The 22,366-nt window shown below is 42.9% G+C and overlaps 1 protein-coding gene across 4 annotated transcripts in view; it reads right to left on the bottom strand.

The window, feature by feature from the left end:
• Nucleotides 1-13,884, bottom strand: part of ASAP1 (ArfGAP with SH3 domain, ankyrin repeat and PH domain 1) — a 161,894-nt gene extending 148,010 nt beyond the window's left edge. For 2 of the 4 annotated variants that reach the window (XM_055703772.1, XM_055703775.1), the window contains exon 1: nt 13,603-13,883. The gene's annotated coding sequence lies outside the window, so the exon portion shown is untranslated. Of the gene's footprint in view, nt 1-13,602 lie in introns of all 4 variants that reach the window. The other 2 variants (XM_055703774.1, XM_055703773.1) reach the window with 2 other exon arrangements.
• Between the last annotated feature and the right edge of the window lie 8,482 nt (nt 13,885-22,366).

Below are 22,366 nucleotides of genomic sequence, written 5' to 3'. Positions count from 1 at the left end.
AGATATACGGCAAAGAGATTTGTGTAAGTACTTAGACTGAAGGACTCTAGTCTTTGAAGCCTGTCTTTTGTTATTTGTCTATGGGCTTCAGGATGATCGTATTGTGAGTTAAATCTCCTTGTATCCACTTAAGAGTGACCTTTTTATCACTCCTGACTGTATCCATCATCTGTTTCTTGGGCTCAAGGAAGAATTTTCATTTTGTGGAGAGAGCAGCTAATCAGAATGTCTGCTGCCCAGCTTCAGACCTCTGGAGAGCTTTCACTGATCTCATCAAGGGTATTATTTTATATTTGATGACAAGGCTGCCATCCACAGTCCAACATTTCTGAGTTACTTACAAGCCACTTCTGAGGACTTTCAGGGGCTAATAACACATGAGAGTGCTTCCCATCTTCTCTGTAAGGTTAGTCACTGCTTAATTTACTCAGTACATAGTCTATAGCAAAATAGCCTGTACACAGTATATAAATAATAGATTAATAATGTAATCTGAATGCAACATCAAGTCCTCTTGTCACTGCCCCCACTTAATAGCCACTGACTGTGGGCTGTATTCAGTATCAGCCATGTGCTGGATGTATTTTTAGGAAGGAGTCATTATAAAAATCAGAAACTAAACCTGGCATAGCTGTGCTGAAGATCAACTTGTCTCTGCGTGAAAAGTCTGGTGTGTCTGAACTTTCCGTGTCCTTCCTACAGCAGCTTTTCTGTGTTGGCAGCTCTCAAGCAAAGCAAACAGCACACCTCCTGCTTCTACCCCTCATTGATTAGTCAGGCACTAGTAAGGTTTTCATTGCCCTTTGTCTGAACACCTCACAGAACCTGATGAATAGATTCCATAGATATTTGTAGGATGGCTCTATATTGTATGAAAGACTGGCTCTGTACGTGAGACCCCAGACTGTGGCTTCTGCCACGAACCAGAGCCCGATGTGCTCATCTTCAGTCTGATGTCTCAAGTACAGAGCCAGTCTTTCATCACAAGGATGACTCCACAGTGCCTTCTGCCAGCCCCTTTTGTCTTGGTACTGTTCTGCCCTTCAAAGTGCTGTGTTTTACATGCCTTCCTCTTCAACGTGTACCAAGTAGTACCACTCTCCTACTTAGCAGCCCTGTGAAAATGTCACATATTTTGGCTGATATAATACTGCTAGCCATCCTGTCCTTCAGCTGAGTGCAGAACGTTCAAAGCATCTCTACAGAATATCCCAAAATACAAGGCACATTGAAACCTCAATAAAGGAATACAAAGATGTTCCTAAATATACTCTTTTGTTCTTCAAGTCTGTTTCTACCCCTACAGTGAGTCATTCCCAGACCCATGAGCATGCTTTTTGAAATCATAAGTACTATCTACATAGAAAAATGAGATCAACTCAAAGTAAGTGACAGAACACAGCCTTTAAAACTTGATCCAAACTCAATCCAATGTAAATGGCATTCTTTACATCCACTGTAGTAAGCTCTGACTCAACTTTTAGACTGTAAAAGTGGAATATATCTGACAAAGTGTCTTTGCCTGGGCTCTATCATTATTGATGATACAGTCAATACAGACAACTGAAACTAGGTTGCAGCTCACCTCATCCTACAAAAGTAGATGTCTAAAACTGAGATGCTAAAGTGGATGTCTACAAAGGTCAGATGAATCACAGTCTAAACTGCCTCTTTCATTCTACTGACTAAAAGAGAGAGACTAGGGTGCTGAGCCCAGAGGCAGACACCTACCCCAAAGTTGCTGCATGCCCTAAGTGTGTTGTGGCAGGGCCGTCTTATTTCTGCCTGAAACATGCTATGGGCAGATACAAAACCATACCTCTAATTGCACATTCAAGAAGTGCCAGGAGGAAGAAAACAAATAATAAAAAAAGAAACTTCTAATGGAAATGCCTAGAAAAAAAAAAACTATTGGTGCACTAATGTGGATGCTGACATACTTTATGCTGGCAATCTAATGGGAAGTTGTAATGATCTTTAGATTTTCTTGCATAGAAGAAGTTACACAAATAAAATACAACAAAATTGTATGGTGTACTATAAGTATATTTTTAACAAGAGAAGAATGATACAGCTGAAAAATAACTTCCTTTTTTCATTTTCATTTTTATCAGTTTCCTGATCAAGCTTGATGTGACATTCCTTGGACTGCCTTTTGTGCTGACAGCATGAATTTATACTGAGACAGAAGGAATCAAATCATACCATTGTCAAGAAGGTGGGAAAGTACTGAGACTGAGTGTCTCCAGGCCCTGGTGGTATTTAAAAATACTGAATAACTCACACATTACACTCTCTAAACATCTCCTATTATTTAACAAATCACTTCATAAATAAATTAATTTTACCAGTGTATTAATTATTTAAACTGGCTAATGAGTTGCTAACATCTTGTCAAGTGACAGTGAGATGACTATTTTGCATGCCCTCGGATATGGTTGGCTCACATTATAGAAAGCAGAGATGTGCATGGTGGGAATCTTGAGGTTTCTTCTGCCCCTCTGCAGCTGTGGAGCTGAGCTGCCTGCTCAGTGAATACTTGCCAAGTGGCAGTGTTAAAAAAAAAAAGAGAAAAACAACTATTTCAAGGGGCAATTATCTAAATGAGATGGAGAAACCTGGGATGACTAAGTCCTCAATCTCTGGAGAGCTTGTTCTGAGCACTTTGATGAATTTTAAAATGGTATTGCATTCTGGGTTTTAATAATGTAGCCTTGCTTTTCTTCTTCTGGCTCTAGGCAACTGTTGTTAAGTCCATTTTTTACAAAAGCCTAAGGAAACCGAGATAATAAGGCAAAGTCACTAAACCCAATGCTGAATTGCTGCCCGGTGCCTGAGAGCAGACGAGAAGGCAGGTGTGTGTGTTACCTTCAGCATTGTGCCTACCAGTGTGGGCCTTTCTATCTGTCATATTATGGATCTGTTTCAGTTCAGCAAATAAAATTAATTAGAGGGGGAAAGAGTTTCGGTATCTCCAGCATGATCAGTGGTCATGCAGCTTTAGTTTCCTTCCTCTGATATACTTGGGAACTGAATCTGGATCTTGACAAAACAAGAGACATCTCTGATGGGAAAAACCACCAACAGCCATGGGAAATGTCAGTCTCTGTCATTGGTTTACAGTTTTAAGTTGATTTCTTCAGTGAACAGTGCTAGGAGCACAAACATTCTGCTGCTTGAGGTTGGAGTCACAAGCAAATCTGGCACTGAAACACCAAGCAAAGTGTAGGTTTGGATGCCTTAGTCCTTGGGAAAATTCAAAAGCCTGAGTCAGCTGCCTATATGTCTCTTTATCCAGCATCTGGAAGGCTGGGACACTTAAAAGGGTGTTCACAGAAAAAGACACAGCAAGAAGGAGGCACCTAAACCACCTGACAAGGAACACAAGAGTTGCAACTGGGCTCTGATGACAGCCTTTGGGAATGCAGGGCTGTCTGCCTCGGTAGCAGACCTGTAATCATGAATCTGCGCCTGGAGGTGGGAAGTAAAGCCAGCCCTTCATATCTTGTAAAAATACAATGCCCCCTGTTAACACCTGAGCAGTTAGTGGCATTGTGTGCTGGGGAGGCTCCGTGGTCAGTTCCCTCCTCTGCCTGAGCGGGACCAAGATTCCCAGGCAACGCCTGTCTTCTCCTGAAGGCCCCTACAACCACTCTGCAAGGCCTCGAAATTGTTAGTTGTTACAAAACAATCAAGTTAAATCTTCCTTTGTGAAAAACAAAACCAAAACTACAGAGCACTGTGAATCTAACTCAAGATTTTTTCCAGGGAACATCTGATCCGATTTAATTCAGTAAGTCCCATTCCAGTCATTAATCTCCAGCCAAATTTTGCTTCTTATTGTATTGCACATTATGATTTACTGCACAGCTCTCTGTTCATTATTACTTAGAGAAGCAGTTGCTCACATCCTCTTTTTCTTGATCTCCTGATCAAATGTGAACAGAAGTAAGACTATTACTCCTCTGAGAGAACTCTTCCCCAATTAAAAATAGTATCTGTGAGGGAAATTATGATCTTGCAAATAGCTTCTGCTTCTAAGAAAGACTATCTTAACAGCACAAACAAGGCCAGGTTTCCTTACATCAGGTCTACTGTTTGCTGCAAAAACACTGCAGTAACTGACACAATTAATATTGCACAAATATCCTGGGAGGGCGTAAAAATGTTGAAATCCCACATTTGCATCCTTCAGTACTTAGAAGAACCTGATCTGCCCAGCACATTCCAGAATGAACCTATTTCATTTTTTGGAAACAAATATCTTGCTTGTTTTTGTCATGCACAGGGAAGGACAAAGCAGAAACATATTTTCTCGTGATAACTACTGTCGAAATCAGAGGGTGTTGCCAGCGTTCATGCAGATGCTGCCTGGTCACTGTGTTCCCACATTGTATCTGTGGGAACCAGAGCAAAGCCCGCCGCAGTTTGCATCTGGAGTAGGAGCTGGATATCACTACTCAGTTCTGGTGACCACCACTCATCTCCTGCCAAACCTGGTAAACCAATATACATTGCAGATGGCTGGAGGTGCCAAGGAGAGAAAGCACTAACCTGCCCTTTCTGGGGATCTGAGCTTCTTTCCCATCTCAGTTCACATACTGGAGGGAGCCCAGTGCCTTTCTCCAAGATGCAAATTAACTGTCTGCCCAGCTGATGATTTCTATTTAGAAAGGGCCTTTAATTATAAAATCAAGTGTTCTGCAGCTCAAGACTGAGATACACCGTCCTGCACTGGGAGACTCAAGAGGAAGCGCAGAACTCTTGCCTACCAAAACCCTAACTGAAATAACCGATGTCACTTTCGAAAGGACACTGAAGTAATTTATCCAGGACTTTGTTACGAGCTAAGGCTCTGAATTTTAGGCAAGCAGCTTTTGAAAATTACTGATTTAAGCTTTTATCTACAATGGCCTGCTTTAACAAACAGTCCTCTCCTGGTATCGCTTGTCTAAGCAAAATGTTGCCACTGTACTAGCAGCCAGCACTAGTATGCAAGCAATACTGATGTCAGGATATTATTATCCCCAGGAAACATTTTTTGCATTAACATGGCAGTTTAATGGCTTGTGATATTGCAAGAAGGTCTTTCTTCCAAGGAGAGAGAATTTAAGCACTGGGATAAATAACAACAGGTGTCTTTCTCCTGACTGTTACCGCTTCTGAAGCTACGCTGGTACATGCAGGTTTGCATGAACACCAAGAGGACTTGGGAGCGCTGAAACCCCACACAGGCAGCCCTGAAGGGCAAATGCCTGTGGAAGCCCAGGTCGTGGTGAGCACAGCACTGCACTCATGGAAATTCACTTTTTGTCTTACAGTAGTTGTGGCTTCTCCCTTGGGAAGGAGATAGTCAGAGGTTTCAAACATTGGTTTTTTTTTCTTCTAGCCATCTGCCTGTTTTTACAAAATGTATAGGAGCACTTGAGACTTCTGTTCCTCCACCTGTCTTGGTTGAGAGGGGTTCAAAGTCTTGGGGGGACACATGCACACACAGTGCAATTGCCTCAGCCTCACTCATAGAGACCAGGCTACAAATATTGCACAGTTCTCAGTAACACATCATTTAGACTCCATTTAAATGTTCTGAATTTGCATTAAATAAGTTCTTTTTTTCTCCTGGAATGTAAATCACAACATGAATAAAGTTCCCTTAAATAATAATGTGTTCTTCAGTATCCAGCATTGTGAAAAAGTGTTGTGTAAGAGTCTTTGTTTTCCTTAGGGCCATGCTAAACTTGGTATCATTGGTTGGGGTCATGTTCCCTCTTGTGCCTGATGGGTTTAATGGTGCAAATCTATTGTAGGAGTTTACTTGGAAGTCTACCTCTCTTGCTGAAGCTGTAGCAATTGGAGGACTTTGCTTAGGACACTGCCAATATGTCTGACGGGACGTGGGCTTATTGCAGATCCCAGCCTTGAGAAAGAAACGAAACAGTCTTAAAATGGACATAGTTAGTGTTGGAAATGATTCTTGGGGAAGGAGGATTCTGGCTGAAGAGGAACCTTGCAGCCAGGCTGTTGCCTACACTTCAAGGCAACAGAAGGGCCGAAGTATAGGAGTTTATGATATACCACGTGCATACATGTATATACCACCCTATAGGAGGGGCTGCATAATTACTGTTCTGAGCTTCCTAGGAACTTTGGGAAGAAAACCATAAATCTCAACAGCCAAGAGATTTTTCTAATTCAGACCAGGTGTCAGGTAGGCTGTCGTATGGCTCCAGCATACAGGAGCAAAACATGACTTACAATCACCTTTTTATCCTTGTTCCTGCTGCTACTGACACCCTGTAAGTCTAATATTCTCAGTGGTAGAGGAAATTTGTTTCAACTGAGACAAATCCCATTTGCCTGTCTAGGTAGCGAGAATAAATAGCAGTTGTAGATCATCTTGGGTCGGAAGTAGGTTTTTAACCCCTTCCTGGTCAACACATGAACATGACAGCTCCTTCTCAACCACAATTTCATAAACATAGAACATAAAAATGATTAAGTTTAAATGACTCGTGAGATAGGCTATGACCTATCTTACCATTTGTTTAATCTGGAGTCAGATTGTGACATTAATTTAGGACAGGTGTAAGATCAAAATTATACCCTGCTGGTTGATATTAATTTGAAAGCTCTACATTTAATGTAGAATTCTGGTACTCTTTAGTTTTTATAAAATACCTTCAGAAATAATTCTAACAAGGGAGAGATCCTCTTTGTTCATGAATACAGATAACTACTGAATTGTAGGAGTTTCTGATCCTGACAAGCTTTGCTAAGTGCTCAGCTACTAATTATGAACAGGAATAAAAGGACAGCTGCTGAAATAATTATTAAAGGATATGCAACTACAACCTGTGTCTGATCAGATGGATGGAGCCAGTATCCTACATCAGCAGAGAATGCAGTCTTAACACATTTTGTGACAAATATACCATTAGGTAAATGATTACATCAGTAAGCATATTAATTTAGGTGACTAGCGAACTGCTTGGATTTGAATGCAGAAAGAAAGCAGCAATATAGTTCCACACTAAATTATGTAAAATAAACGTTAAGAGTTCCATGGTGCTGGCATAGATCTTGTTTACCCACAAAAAACCCTGGAATATTTCCACAAAATTCAGTTTGTAGCATTACTATAAATCAGATAGGAGAGCAGGGTTGGACCCTTTCTGTCAGTAATGGTTTAATAGCTGTAAATTAAGGACAAAATTCTCCATGTATTTACCCGTTCTTCTCTACCGATTTGTTGTACCCATATAAGCCTTTTTTTTTAATGAACGCTTAAAATGTCTATTTGTTTAAGTAGAAAAAAGTGTACAAAATCATGTTGCAAATACCTGCAGGACAAGAACATACTACATACGAGCTCTGGCTCAAAAAATCCACCAGGTGAGATCCTGGAAAGCTGGGGCCATAATCTGGGGAAATACTGCTACATGTCCTCCCTGTTCCACTCTTGCATCCTACTGGATGCAAGTCACTGCTGGAGACAGGATCTTGAAGTGCTGGCTCAGATGGTTTTATCTTAGGTAGAACCCTAGTATTATGCTAAGGGCTTGGTGCTATTATGACTCTAGATACCGTATGGCTTGTCCTAGGGCCTGAAACATCCTGCTGCCCCTTTGGCTGGCAGTTCTGGCCAGAACAAAATTGCTTTCTATGCATTTGGCCAACTGCTGCAAAAAGGCTGTGCAGCTGTGCCAGCCTTAGCAGGAGACATGTCCCTCTTCTTACCCCAGTAGTTTTGAGGAGCACATCAACTATGTGCCCTGCATGTCCTACTTACGTGCTCCCTTCTGGCTATTCCAGAGATGAACAGGACCAAAGCAGGAGCCATCCATGCTTCTTCTGCTGCTGGTCTGGGTAGTGCCATGCCATGACTTGCCTGTGGCCACGCTGTAATTCGGTGCCAGCAGGTGGCAAGCCCACGGCTGTCTAAAAGCTGATTACTTTTCTCCAACAACTGGATAATTTGGATATAACTGGATACAGAGAAATGCATGCGGTTGCAGATTCTTCCAGGACTCTGGGGCACAGCTTGGTTTCTCACCGCAATCCTACCCCATCCCCATGCCACAAGGCCACAGCTCCAGCCGCTGTAACCAAGAGAGAAGACTTGGCAAGGCCTTATTTGCCCTTTCACCAAAGCAGGCTGAATTTTCAACCTTAAGGCCACACTCCAAAATCATTTGCTTTCCTAGATCAGGGGCCACTCTGGTGACTGTACAGATATGGTATTTTTACTACTGAATTACCAATGAGGCTCACTGATGGGCAAAGGAGATTAATTGCACTATTTTATTTGCACAATGAACACTTAGGAGCGTGTCTGTTTGTAGCCAAGGAGAAGCTCCCCTAATCACAGACTAAGGATGCACTGGAAACTGGTGGAAATTAAAAAACCTTTGGGAGTCACAAACCACTTGCAGAATGTCTCACAGGCATCTCCTCGCATGGGGAGATGTTGCAATCTTCAGTTTCATCGATTTCTTTAAGCCCAAACTGCTTTAAAACTGGATGTTGGTATAGCCCCATGGCTCTGTGATAACAGACACCATGGCACCATGCAGGTGTTGGGGTCTTTACCCACACAAGCATGACTGCTCATGTCTTTTTCACACATACACTCCCTCCAGACCTTCTTCCCTGCCCAAAAAATTCAGGTTTGAGGGGTGGAAGAGCTCGAAGGGGGTGTTTTACCACCCTGAGTAGGGTTGCTCCTTGCCACCCTCCCCAGAGCCTGGCTCTCCAGCCCCACACCACTCGCCTTGCACCACCTTCCCCGCGGATTGCCCAATGGTCCCAGTCAGGCTCGGCTTCGCAGCAGAGCTTCTCTAATGTTTTGGTTTTTTTCCTCCATCTGTATTTATGAAAGCTGTGTGCCAAAACGCCCTCCTCCTCATAGCCACCCCTTTTCTCTCTGTTTTGTTTCCTGCCAGGTATTTCGCCCTGACACACCAAAGACATGAAACAGGAGGTGGGGAACATCTGGCCCTGGATGCAGAACATCAGCAAGAGGAGAAGCTCCTATAAATAAAGTCAGCGGGCTTTCCCTCTTTGTGGGACCTTGCTGTGGGATGTTCAGGGCTTTCTGCTGCAGCCCCCAGGGCAGCCAGCAGCCCCCGGCCAGGGCTTCGCTCTCCCTAACACAATTGCAGTCTGCAAACGTTTACAGGCAGTTTCTTTTGAGTTAGCCACATGCTTCAAATTGTTATGTGGTTAACCACCGAGAACAAACCCCCACACAAATACCTACGGATCAACTTGCTTGAGCCAGGGTGGCAGCGGTGGGGGCGGAAGGGGAGGGGGGAGGTTTCCTTATTTTGCTTTTGATGAGAAGAAAATAGTTTTCTTTCGACTTTTCCAAACTGCTAGCAGCCGCTGTGTCATGGTGCGTGCTGGTTGTTGCCATTTGCACATTTGTTCACGTTTACCGCTGATGAAAGGAGCCTTGTTCAACAGCTGTGGCCATGTATGTTGTGGGCCAAGTCCTCTGCTGGTGTAAATCAGCTTGTCTCGTGAATGTGAACTGAAAACGTGACCTCTCTGTGCATGCCGTACAAATGCTGAGCCAGGGGAAGACTTCTGCACTTTGACATTGCCCTATCCCATGTCCCTTAACTCTTATAAAAGCCGAATACTTTTCTGCTGACTCATAAAGACAGATGGATTTTGTTAACTCCAGCCGAGATAAAGGAGGATACACGAAAAGCATCACTGCCTCTTGGCGGGACTAAACCTGGCTTTGACGTTCAGGGAGGACCAAGAGAGGACCCGGTTCAGCATAGATGGAGCTTGGCTCATGGGTACCACACGGAGGAGAGCGATAGGAGGTCCAGGCTGAGCCCTGCAGCTAGCTGGTGTCTGCAGTAATGAACCATCCTGTCATTCCCTCTCCCACCTCGTGCCCTCTCTCTGAAACACTGCAGCTCCCCAAAGCCCAAGAGGGAGACTTAGAGAAACGAGCAATGAAAAAAAAAAAATACCCCCAAACAAGCACAGAGCTCAAAACCCCTCAGTAATGCCACTGCCTTTACTTAAATCTTCTTAAATTACAGAGGTTTTTAGTGAAATAAATTAACTTCCGTTTGCTTGCATTTCCTCTTATTTTTGAGGAGTATGAAGCTGCTGAGGAGGAAATTGTCTCACAAACCCAGTTCTACATGGGGAGAGTTTCCAAACACAGTTGGCATAGCTGTTCATGTAGCACTCATGAGAGTGGACCCAAGTGGAAATATAGATAATTATTTTGCCATGGGACAACTTTAAGATCCATTTAAAGTTTATTTTCATTTATAAAATGGCCAATTAAAGACTCTACAAGGTGGCTAAAAAAGTCTTGAGGGGAAAGCTTCAATTCAAATGTGACCTTTTGCTCAGGTGCGCAACGAAATTTCATTCTTTGCTTTTTGCAAATCACAGTGTGAAAAGGAGGGGTTAAAATCTTTGGATATGGGGAACACTTCAGTGAAAGTGGTTTAGTTCTTCTGGTCCATTTATCATCTGAGCAGAGAAACATTGCTGTGTGTATGAAGTTAGCTCTGCAGGACTCTGCCTGTCAGAATTGTTTATCCATACTTGCCAACAACAGCAAGAGAGGCAGGAGGACTGGCAGTCATGATGGTGAATAAGTTGGACACATGGAGTGAGGGTGCATGAGGTGAACCTCCGCACTGATGCAGAAAGGGAAAAAGAGGGAGGCAAAGAACATTGAAGTATGAAGGGTCTAATCTTAGAGAGTTCAATGGTCCAGTTGGCTACGCCAAAAAAATGACCTATTTCAGAACTTCTTCATAGGCAACTGAGTAGATAGCTCTTAGCAGGCAGTTAGTTCTTATGCTGCCGAAAGTTCAGGGGTAAATGCCAGCAGAAACATCTACTGGGGGTTATTGGTACATTAACATCATTCATAGAATTACAGAATAATTTATGTTGGAAAAGACTTTAAAATCATCAAGTTCAACCATTAACCCACACTGCCAAGTCCCTAAGTGCCATGTCTATACGTCTTTGAAATACCTCCAGGGATGGTCACTCAACCACTTCCCTGGGCAGCCAGTTCCAATGCTTGATAATGTTTTTGGTGAATAATTTTTTCCTAATATCCAATCTAAACCTCTCCTAGCACAACTTGAGGCCTTTTTCTCTCATTCTAGCATCCTTACATCCACTTGTTACTTGGGAGAAGAGACCTACCCCCACCTGTCTACAACCTCCTTTCAGGTAGTTGTAGAGAGCAATAAGGCCCCCTCTGAGCTTCCTTTTCTCCAGACTAAATGACCCCCGTTCCCTCAGCTGGGGGTAGCTGAGTTGGGAATACTGCACCTAGATAATTCAAAACTAATATGGTAATCACTTATTAAGGAACTATTTAGTGCACGGTATAGTTATATGAAGAAAAATATAAAATTCCCAGCCTAAATCAAACAGAATCTTAATCCTATGTGAGGGCTATAAGGACAGGATAAGGGAAAAAAAAAAAAAAAGAAAAAAAAAGGGGGGGAGGGAAGAGAATTCAGGTTTATAAAAAGAAACACGTACACAATGAGCTGAAGGTTGTGTTTCTGCACTTCCTGGTCTGGGTGTGAGCAGAAGAGGAAATACCAAAATACCACCAGAAAAACTTATTCCCACAGCATTTCCAACCTGACTGAAACCAGAAAGTTCTGACAGTTGTGCAAAAAAAGGGAGGGGGGGGGAACCTCACAATCGACCCAGTCCCAAGCACCGCACTCATCAGAAAGCCAACAAAATTTCCAAAGCTAGGAGATTTGGGTAGTCTTTGTATTTCCCCTGAGTCCTCATCTGTGTTCTGTATTTTCTGTGGTTCACTGATCGTTGGTGATATTTGGACTCTTCTGCCAACTTTGAGAGGAGCACATTTCTGCTATAGCCAGTTTAATCGCATCTGTGGCCACAGACCACCAAATTCCATGTTAACTGCAAGGCAGGGCACCACGGTCCCGTCTAACCCAGGTGACGGGTTCCTTGTCCTCCCTTTCATTTTTTTGAGGGTCAGTCCCCTGCAATGAGAGTACAAACCTGCGTACACAGCAAGATCTGACATTTCAATGCATAAAATGCCATCTTTTTCAGTGTTGCCCCACGTTAGTAAGCAAAACCGAATAGTTGAAGGCTTGCAGGCAGAAAAGAGTTTGGCCTGGCTGGTCTCATAAAAACCTTCCACTGATACCAAAGAAAACCCTGAAGAAGAGCAGCAGGATCACATTCAAAGGGTTGCGTGGAAAGCTGGCACATCAGGCAATTAGTTTAAAACTTCAGATATGGAAGCTCTGTAAAGACTCTGGAAGATGGCTCCTTCCCTTTATCGGCATAAAAAAAAAAAAAAAGGAAAGTATTCTGTCCTGCTAAACCCCAAGAATTCAATGTTAAAGTCTCTTCTTGATTGACATGCAGTGTTGTACATGAGAATTCAGGACATATTCAATAGTCTAAGGAAAATGAGAGCTGAAGTAGAATTACTGTAGAAAGCTGTTTTTCCTACAGATGTTTCCTAACATCTAAGCAATTTCTGAATCAAACTTTTTTCCCCTAAAATTAGAGAATTGAATCCCTGGAGCAGCTCCAAGGAGCAGCTCAGGAATGTTCAGCGCAACCACAGCCTCCAACTATGGGACAGAACAAAAGTTGCAATAGTGATGATGCTTTAACTTCCACATCTTACTCCAGCAACACTTCCATGGGTGCCAGCGAGGAAAATCTGCTTCAAAAAGGTCTGGAAAGAAGGCTTTTTCTTTTCAAATGCTGGGTCACTAGTTTTGAGACTAGTCAACTCATTGCATGTGTGACCGTGGTTTAAATAAAACCACCTAAGGCGAATAATGCCGTCATAGACTCCCACATCCAAAAATGAAGTTAAAACCTTAGCTAAGCCTCATGTCTGAATGCAGCTTTCCAGTTCATTCAGAGCAGCATAGCACTCAGCATTTTTCCCTCCAACAACAGAAAGCCCCTTTCTGGCCTCCTGGAACATTGCTGCATGAAATACATTGTCACTCCTACTTGCAAACTTATTTAAGAGACAATAGGAGAAATAGCTGGCACATGGATTCCTCTTAAAACCGAAATCTAGATCAACAATAAAACATAAAAGGCCAAGGAAACATGCAGAGACACTCATAAAATTCTCATTTTTCTTTTAAGATTAATTTTTGCTGAGATTGAGGCATTGCAGTTTGCGCAGTGGGGTCCCCATTCTGCAAGTCTTTTCTTACACGAGCTCTTTGTAAAGTCACTGAGGTTGTTTACATAAGTGAAAGTTCCTTACGTGAATAAGGACTCACAGAATCTGGCCTTACACATTTTGCTAAAGTAATGTTTGCCTCGACATTATCTGGGGTGTAAAGCAGCATGGATTTTTAGGAATTAAAAATGGACTTCAGCAGTGGGTTTTTTGCTTTTGTGTTTGGTTGGTTGGGGTTTTTTTTTGTGGGAAAAAAAAAAGTCCTAACTTCAGCTTCACCCATCTGCTTTTTGCAGTTTACTCAGCAGCCACACTGAATGGACGTGCTCAGCCTTTGTCCCAGGCTCAGAGCTGCTCATTACAACCACGCTCAGCCCCAACATGCTGCAACTCACCAGGACGCGGGCAGTCTGAATTCCCATTCCAGGTTTGGTCCTCAAACTTAAGGCCATTATTTCATCTCAGACTAAAACATATTCTTCCACGGGCAGCTGCAAAAGAGCATGTTTCTTCAGGTTTTCTTGCCACAAAATGATAAAATAAAGTGAAATAAAATAATAATAAAGAAGGAAATCCAATGTGCGGCGATCCTCAGAGTTCTGGAGTCTTAAGAGTGTTGATCTGCATCCATAAATGTCCTGACCGGTGAGGAGACACAGGCACTACAACTGGAAAAAGAGCAGGAAGGAAAACCTACCATGTGAGCAAAGTAAAAAAAAAAAAAAAAAAAGGAAAGAAAAAAAAAAGAAGGGGGGGTGGGGGGTGGAAAAAGAGAAAGAGAAAAAGGTCTGCTCAGTGGACAGCACTTGGACTGATAGCAGGGATTTCAGGAAATCCAAACACTCAGACAGGAAATCTGAACACTGGATAAACATGCCATAATCTCCGCAGATCGAGCGGCCGCGCTGCGGCTCCCGTTAACCCTTCCCCTGCCGCGGGCAGAGCAGGCGCAGCGGCGGGGGCACAGCCTGCCCGCCCCTCGCTCATCTACACCGTGATGCTTGAGTTACAAAGTGTAGGATTTTCCTCCCCTGCGAAGGCGATGATGTTGCCCCCCCAGCCCGCCTGAGCACCTGTGTGCTGCCTGCCTGCCCGATGGTCCTGAATTCGTTTCTACCTGTTTTTTCCCCTCTTTTTTTTCCTTTATAGGGCTGGATGATTTACTCCAGGGCTGGTGCAGCAGGGGTGGGGGGCACCTTAGAAATTAGAGGGAGAGGCTTCTTAAAGGAGCAAGGGAGTTTGGAAACTCTTTTCATGCCATTTTGTCAAGGAGTTGAGGATCAAACTCCACAGTCTCAAAGAAATCAAGGTGAAGCCTGTTTGGTGGCTTGTTTCCGGAATGTAGAATCTGGTCTTTGGGTCTTGTGGTTCACTCCACATAATTTAAAACATTCCTGCTTTTTTTGGTGTTTGTTTGGGTTTTTTTTTTTTTTTTTTCATTTGCAGCTTCTTAATTGACTTCTTTATATGACCTACCTTAGTTAACTTATTAGTGTAAAACTCTCAGCTACAAAAGGAGGAAGAAGCCGTAATATGTTATAGAGCTGACCGCTCAGTCCCACAGATGTAATTAATACAACATGAGGGTTGGCCAATTTAAATCCATAGGACTGTGGCACACCCCCCCCAGAGTTAAGCCCCTGCATGTTGGCAGGGTGGGGACTGCACCCTGTTGTCTGTAGGACAGTTGCAGGCTTCACTGCCTTTCAGAGGTTACTGAACTCCTAAGTTCTCCTAAGGCAAGGGCCCGCTTCCAAAAATGCTTCTTCTCTCTTAAAATTGACTCTTTGGGACAGTCCTGCCTAAAGCAGGTTGGAAAGCAAACATCGTGTCTTTCAATTTTCTGGTTCTTCCAGGACTTCATAACGATTAAAAAAAAAAAAAAAAAAAGATAAAAATTAGTAGCTTGAATTTCCCTTTGCCATTTGCTGGTGGAAGTAATTAGACACAGAGGTAATATCCACCGACTGGTGCCCTTGCTTAAGGCATTGGCAATTAGCTCATCTGAAATAGCCTTAATGTAAGAAGTCCCACATGCAATATTAACCTGTATCATTATGTTGAGGTACCCACCAGGAACAAATTAGGAGCACTATAGGAAAAGGCTTCCTTCAGCACCTTCTACTACTTACAGTGTATTTCTGCTTATTATTTCAAAGACAGAAGCTCCGGCAAACCAGCATCGGTTACAGCATTCCCTGGAAGTGGCCAGGCTTGGAAATCGTACCTGGTCTACTGGGATAGGTCACGTTGGCCAAGCAATGCCACGGAGAGCCTGGCAGCAGAGCTGGGGTGGAAAACAAGGCTTTTGGGGCATGCCTGCCTCAGGAAATCTCCTCTGGTCTCCAGCCCAGTTCTGAGTCAGGAAAGAGCTTTCAAGTTGGGTCCTCACATTCCCAGTCATTCTCCTACTGCTTTTTAGGATGCATGAGGCCAGTGGTGGAGGCTGGTCCCTACGAGTGTGGCTGGAGCACTGGCGGCCGCATCTGTGCAAATAGCTGGTAGAACAAAGGCTTGACTTTAGAGGCATGAGGTCATTCACCTTGCCGAGCACGTGCTACATGAAACAAGTACCAAATGGTTGCTTGATGATGTCAGGAGGGAACTGGTGGAAAACCAGGGAAAAATTAAAACATGTCAAGGTTGGATTTTTTTTTCTTCTTGTTCCATGTACTTTGCCAGTGAGCTATTTCAGTTATTCACTTTTTTCCATAGAAGTTCTGTTGTCACGTTTTTTTTTCACCTTCCCTTCTCTTGTATTTTCCCCTTAGTGCCACACTTTCCAGTAGCAAAAAGAAAGCAAAAATAGAAGAAAATAATAAAGCACTGCTTTTGCTTTTCAGTATAACCAGAAAAAAAGAGAAAATACTCATAAACACTCAAAATATGCATTTTGGAAAAAATAACTTTAAAAAATACCTTTTACCATCGAGAGACTTTTCATTTGAAAACATTCAAGCAGCTCTAGAAAAAAAGGAGCTGGGGAAGTGGAATATAATTTATTACCACTAACATCTGCTGTAAATCAGTTAGAGGTAGGCAAACATTCCCTGCAAGGGCACAGTTAGGTCAAGGTGAGAAGGGATAAAGCAATAATTAAAAAGACCAGCGTCCTCCAGCTACCTTCAATAGGCTGTAAGCACCAGAGCAAGTGCTTGCTGCAAAACTGTGGGGTTTTTTGTCTAGCAAAATTTCAAAGTGGGAAAAACATTCATTGGTGTATTCAATGGAAAACAATCAGTTTATAAAACAGTTCCAACAATTTCCATACAGAACCACAAAAAGTTACACTTTTCTGTTTTTCTAGTTAAAAATAAGTTGAAAAAAGGTTGTGCTTATTATGAAAAGTTTCATTTGATGAGAAATTTCTGTAGAAAAGCTCTACAGAAAGGTGTTATTGTCAGTCTTGGTGAAAGGGAGAACAGGGACAGCATGGTAGGTAGAATAACGAAGCTGACAAAAATAAACCATACAGAAACAGGGAAGAGAGAAAACTTCAAACTCAGGCCAGCAGAGCTATCAAAGCTAAAAAGTGGATAAAGATTCCTTAAAGGGCACAGCAGCTGCAAAAAATCCACCATCACCTGAGAAAAAAAAAGCCAGTGGCCTAATTCAATACAGATGTGAAGATGCTTGCTTTTAAGTTGGAAAAAACCCCTCCGCCACATCCACCCTTGATGCACCCACAGCGGCTGAGGTTTCTGCTCACTTGCTTTATATCCCCAGGGTGTAATGTTGTATAGTCCTCAAGCTGATAACGAAATTCTCACCCCTTCCACAAAGAACTCTATAGCTACTGAATTAAGACGAATCAGTTCATTAAAGATTAAAAGGGTTTAGCTATTTATGTGAAAGATAAAGAACATTAAATTATAATTGAGATTGTGAAAAAAATGCTCGAGAAAGAGTTATTATTAACCTACGAGTCTCCAAGCTCTGTTATTTTTCATGTTTCAATGACAAGCCTTGGCATTACAAATAGTTAGGAATTTTTTTTTTTTTTCAGTACAGATTTGAAATAAGGATTGGTCCTTTAATTTTCACTGCCCTACTTACTGGATTTGGAGAAGTCTTCAACAGAATAATTAAAACATTTAGAGAAAGAAATTGCATATCTCAGTTTTGTCATTCTTCACCCTTCAGTCACCTTGTGGCTTTATATCCTTAAAAAAAAGACTTAATATATTCATGTGAAAATAATTTACTTTCCCTTTAGAGCATGGCCAGCCCTGTGTGCTTAGCAATGCCAGACCTCTCACTAGCTACCAGAAACTGGATGCCAGAGAAATTTTGCGACACACTTAAACAAAGTTCCCCATTCACACTGTGACTCTATCTGGATTTACAACAACATACGCTAAAACTTAGCAAATGTTAGAGAAAATGAATAGAAAACAGTAACCAAAAGGATTTCATAAACACTGTCACAACTTACCATAAGCTATAAGTACTATTTTTCTTGCAAAACATCAGGAATTAACAGGTTTAAAGACTTCTTGCTGCTCTACAAAATGTATCTCTTTGTGTATTGGCTTTAAATTCTAACATTTGCATGGAGCTCCCTGCCACCTTTATTACTAGTCCGCTCCTTCCTAAATGAGCAGTCAAGGAGGTTTACTTTTGAGATCAGCATCCCTGCTGGCAATGTTGTGTTAGGAAAAGCACCGAGCCCCCTTCATCCAGCAACAAACCATGTGCTCTTACATTACACAAGAAACGTTGCCACTTGCCCCACTGTTCATTCAGTGAAATACAGCAGGAGCTGTGTTCGAACAGCTTTAACGACTTGTTTGTACATTTATTAAGCAAATAGCACCTCTTGACGTTGCGAAAAGGTCCAGGCATTAGAAACTGCCTTGACAAGAAGCACTTGACCCTTGGTGGTAACTACAGGCTGCACCAATGCGCAGGAAGCTGTGCACATTTCATTTGCAACTGTTTTTATGTTTTTATAGTTTTCATTTTTAATAGGAAAAAACCCCACTGAAACATTTCCTTTTTTGCCTCTCCTTTTTATTCATTCTTTCTTGCTGCAATGGCAAAAAAGGGGAATTTTTTCATAGTCCTCTTTTCTCCCCGCTTTTGTTTTTCCAAGGTGGCATGTGAAAAGAGGAAACCAAAGACATGTCCAAACTATTTTTTTTTAACCAGCTCTGCTCAAAATATGCTGTATAGAAATACAATCAGTAAAGGGTACTGAGGAGAACAGCTGTCACCTAAAGACATCCCCATGGGGTGAGTGTAGCTTGCTGGCTTCATCATTTGCCAGAGTTTGTGGAAAATTCAGATAACGTTCAGAGACAACTATAAGTTGAATTATACACCACAGACACCAGTAGTAATGAAATGCTGCTGTGTGGGGAAATGGCTGAAATTTGAATGTCTGAGTCTTTTTACATCGTTCTCTATAGGTTCCCAGGCTGTCAGTTGTGAGGAAAGGGCTGGGTTAGGACACCTTGGACATGCTGTGAGTGTCACACCAGGCTTGATCTCCCTTTGCCATCAAAGCCTTCCTCAGCTTGCTTTCTAAAAATGAGTGAAAAAAGACGCCTCCTGGGTGTGTTGTCATTAGTTTGTTGCAAAAAATTTAAATGACAAACACAACACATGAATTCCTGACATTAATAAACACTGTGACAAACACCCACATGATCACCAGATTGGTTTAGCAGTTATGGAATTTTTTAAAAAATGAAATGTAAACCCCTCATGATCTGAGTCTTTGGAAGTCATATGAGAAATAATTGTAAGCATTTTTTACAAAGACTAGACACATACATAAAAATTAGTGCTAAAATTCTTGTCATTGCCTTATCACAAGGAGCTGAACATTTAAAAGTATGGATGGGTGCCATAAGACTTGTCATAGACATGTGAGAGTCAACACTGTTACAAATGCTGCAAACTTCATTTGCTACGAGCACGGTATATTTGTATACAGCACAGGCTGTAGGACAGCCGGCCTAGGGAGCTTTAGTGGGATCTGGAAAATGAAAGGCCACAGGAAAAAAAAAAAAAAAAGTTATTTCTAATTCCACATACAGCTTCTGTAAATAAGTGATGATCATTATAGCAACATGTCTACAGCAAGGAAGATAAACTCAAAGCCAAAATTTCCCCCCGACTGTGATCCTTTAGGCCTTTAGATTTTTATGTGTATACGTATGTATGTGTAGTTAAAATCCAAATCCTCTAATGCTGATGAGGAAACAGGACTGAAAAACAAAGCAGAAGGGTGAAATACAAGCATGGCCTGTTATGACCCTGAAGTCTGTAGATGAGAATGAGATGGCCCACCAGAAGATAGAGACTGCTGCAGAAAGGTGGGACTTTTGCAGGAAGAAGCCAGGACAGTGGGGAGCAGGTGGCAGTGTTGCTTCCATTAGGTCCAATGGGTCAGAAAGTGCTGTATCCCATGCTCAGAAGGGCTGCAGCTCCTGTCCTCCACTGCCAATGCAGCTGGGACCATCACTAGAGAGGCCTGATAGCTCTTGAGAAAAACATAGTGGTTAGAGAAGAGACTCATTATTGTCACAGAAAGACTGCAGCCCTTCTCTGAAGGAGGAATGGGCACTGCAGATGTCTTGTTTCCATATTTCTTCCCATCACACCTCTGTTCTGGCTGGTTGTGTTCTGGTTATAGGCTTCTCCTCGGGAGAGGCTCCTTCAGCTCTTCTGCAGGAGGTAGTGGCTGCCCTCATCACACTCTTGCTTGCTGCGAGTCCCTCTGTGAGTGTTTTCTGGCTGAAGCATTCATCCTGGCTCAGTCAGGGTATCTCACTTGCACTCTGATACCGTTATCAGAGGTTACAAACGCTGCAGTATTATGCTGACTGCACATCTGTTTTAAGGCTACACAGCACGTCCATGGGGGAAGGTCATATGACACCAAGCATTAATTAATCGTCTGAGTGACTCTTCTTGGGTTAAACATCTTGCTTTCCTACCTTTCACTTGCAGCACACACTGCCTCAGTAGCTTTGTACTTCAGAAGAAGCTACCCATATCTCCTGGTGCTCAGGGCAACCACATAGTAGTGTTTGTCTGGTGCTTCTCATACAAATGAGGGATCATGGCTTTTCCTCACGTGGAGGTCAGATGAGTGATCTGCTATTCAGTCTTTGTTTACTCAGTGACTAAACGCCGGGGGTTTATAACCTATTCCTAGCACCCTAAATCAGCCTTTCTGCTGCCTGGGGCTCAGAACATGCTCTGCCCCAGTGGTGGCCGTAAAGTTTGGTGTGGGTTGCCCCTTCTGATCCCTTTACAGTCCCAGGTAGCAGATTGAGTTGTTAATGAAGATTCAATAAGCAGATTCATGGATAATGCTGAATTCAAGATCTTATGCTGGCTTTGGTCAACTCACCCAGACTTCCTTTGAACTGACAAACCCCAGGGCACTTCCAAACTGCTGTCTAGTTGTGTTTTGGCTTCATTCCAACCTGGAGCTGGACCCAGGGATGTGCACTAACCCCACTCCCCTCATATGCTGCCCCACACCTTCTGCTCAGGCAAGATACAGCCTGGGTCTCTCTGACTGCATAGCTGTGCCTCAGGGTGGGGTCCATTTTCTTGTTAGGTGCTTTATGTTGATTGTGTTTGCACTGTCCATAAGGACTGCACCTCGATTTGCAGCTCTGTGCCTGAATTTCTCGTGAGTGGTGAACCCATGGTCTTCCCCAGACCAAAGTGTGAGTGGAGGCCGATGCCTCAATGATGTACATGATCAATAGAATAGACTATTCCCGTTAGAAGTGACCTACAATGATTATCTAGTTCAACTGCCTCACCCCTTCAGGGCTGACCAAAAGTTAAAGCATGTTAATAAAGTCATTATTAAACACTGACAGGCCCGGGCACCTCTCTAGGAAGTTTGTTCCAGTATTTGACCACCCTTTTTGTAAAGAAGGATGTGCCCCTCACTACAAGAAAGACTAAGGTGCTGGAGTGTGTCCAGAGAAGGGCAATGGAGCTGGTGAAGGGTCTGGAGCACGAGTCTTATGAGGGGCAGCTGAGGGAGCTGGGGTTGTTTACCCTGGAGAAAAGGAGGCTAGGGGGAACTTTATTGTTCCCTACAGCTACCTGAAAGGAGGTCGTAGGCAGGTGGGTGTAGGTATCTTTTCCCAGGTAACAAGTGATAGGACAAAAGGAAACGGCCTCAAGTTGCAGCAGGGAAGGTTTAGGTTGGATATTAGGAAAAAAAAATTCACCAAAATGTTATTAAGCACTGAAACAGGCTGCCCAAGGAAGTGGTTGTGTCACCATCCCTGGAGGTATTTCAGTGCTGTGTAGATGTGGTGCTTAGGGACACGGTTAGTGGTGGACTTGGCAGTGCTAGGTTAATGGATGGACTCAATGACCTTAAAGGTTTTTTCCAACCTAAATGACTCTGTGATTCTATGAGTCCATGAAATGATTTCTAATGTCAAGCCTAATCCTCCCCTGGTGCCACTTTGAACCATTCCCATGAGTCCTATCTCTGGATCCCAGGGAGAAGAGATCAGCACCTCCCTCTCCATGTGTCCTCCTCAGGAAGCTGCGGAGAGACGACGAGGTCAGCCCTCAGCCTTCTGTTCTCCAACCTAAACAAACCCAAAATCTTTAGCTACTCCTCACAGGACAGGCCTTCAAGCCCTTTCACCGGCTTTGTTGCCCTCCTCTGGATGCATTCAAGGACCTTCAGATCCTTCTTAAATTGTGGGGCCCAGAACACACAGGAAAGTATAATGCAAGCTTGAGCCCTAAGCCACCACAGAGGCACAAACACATGTGCCTCAATTCCCTGTGTACAGATGGGGATAATCACAACTTATGACCTTACAACACATGGCTCGGATACGCTACAGGCCACAGGTTGCACAGATGCTTCAGGGATGGGATTTGTAAGGCCTAAGCATGAGCTGTAAGGATGGGATGCTAACATTTCTACTGGCACAACTCTAGTGGTCAGATTGAATTCCTCACTGTGTAAGAGACTAGAGGAAACGTACAAGGCAGGCTGGATGGTATCAGTTTTCCCTCTCTTGCTTCAACACTTTATATTCATTCAATATGAAAGCTTCATTTTGTCTCATAAAATGTACAATAAGTTTAAAAGAAAATAACATTCTTGTCTGGGGGAGCTCCAAATTAAATGATTTCTAAAATGGGCCTGAAATC

This window comes from Falco cherrug, chromosome 3 (assembly GCF_023634085.1).
Source record: "Falco cherrug isolate bFalChe1 chromosome 3, bFalChe1.pri, whole genome shotgun sequence".
In the NCBI taxonomy this organism is placed as follows: domain Eukaryota; kingdom Metazoa; phylum Chordata; class Aves; order Falconiformes; family Falconidae; genus Falco; species Falco cherrug.
This window is presented reverse-complemented; position numbering and strand designations above follow the sequence as displayed.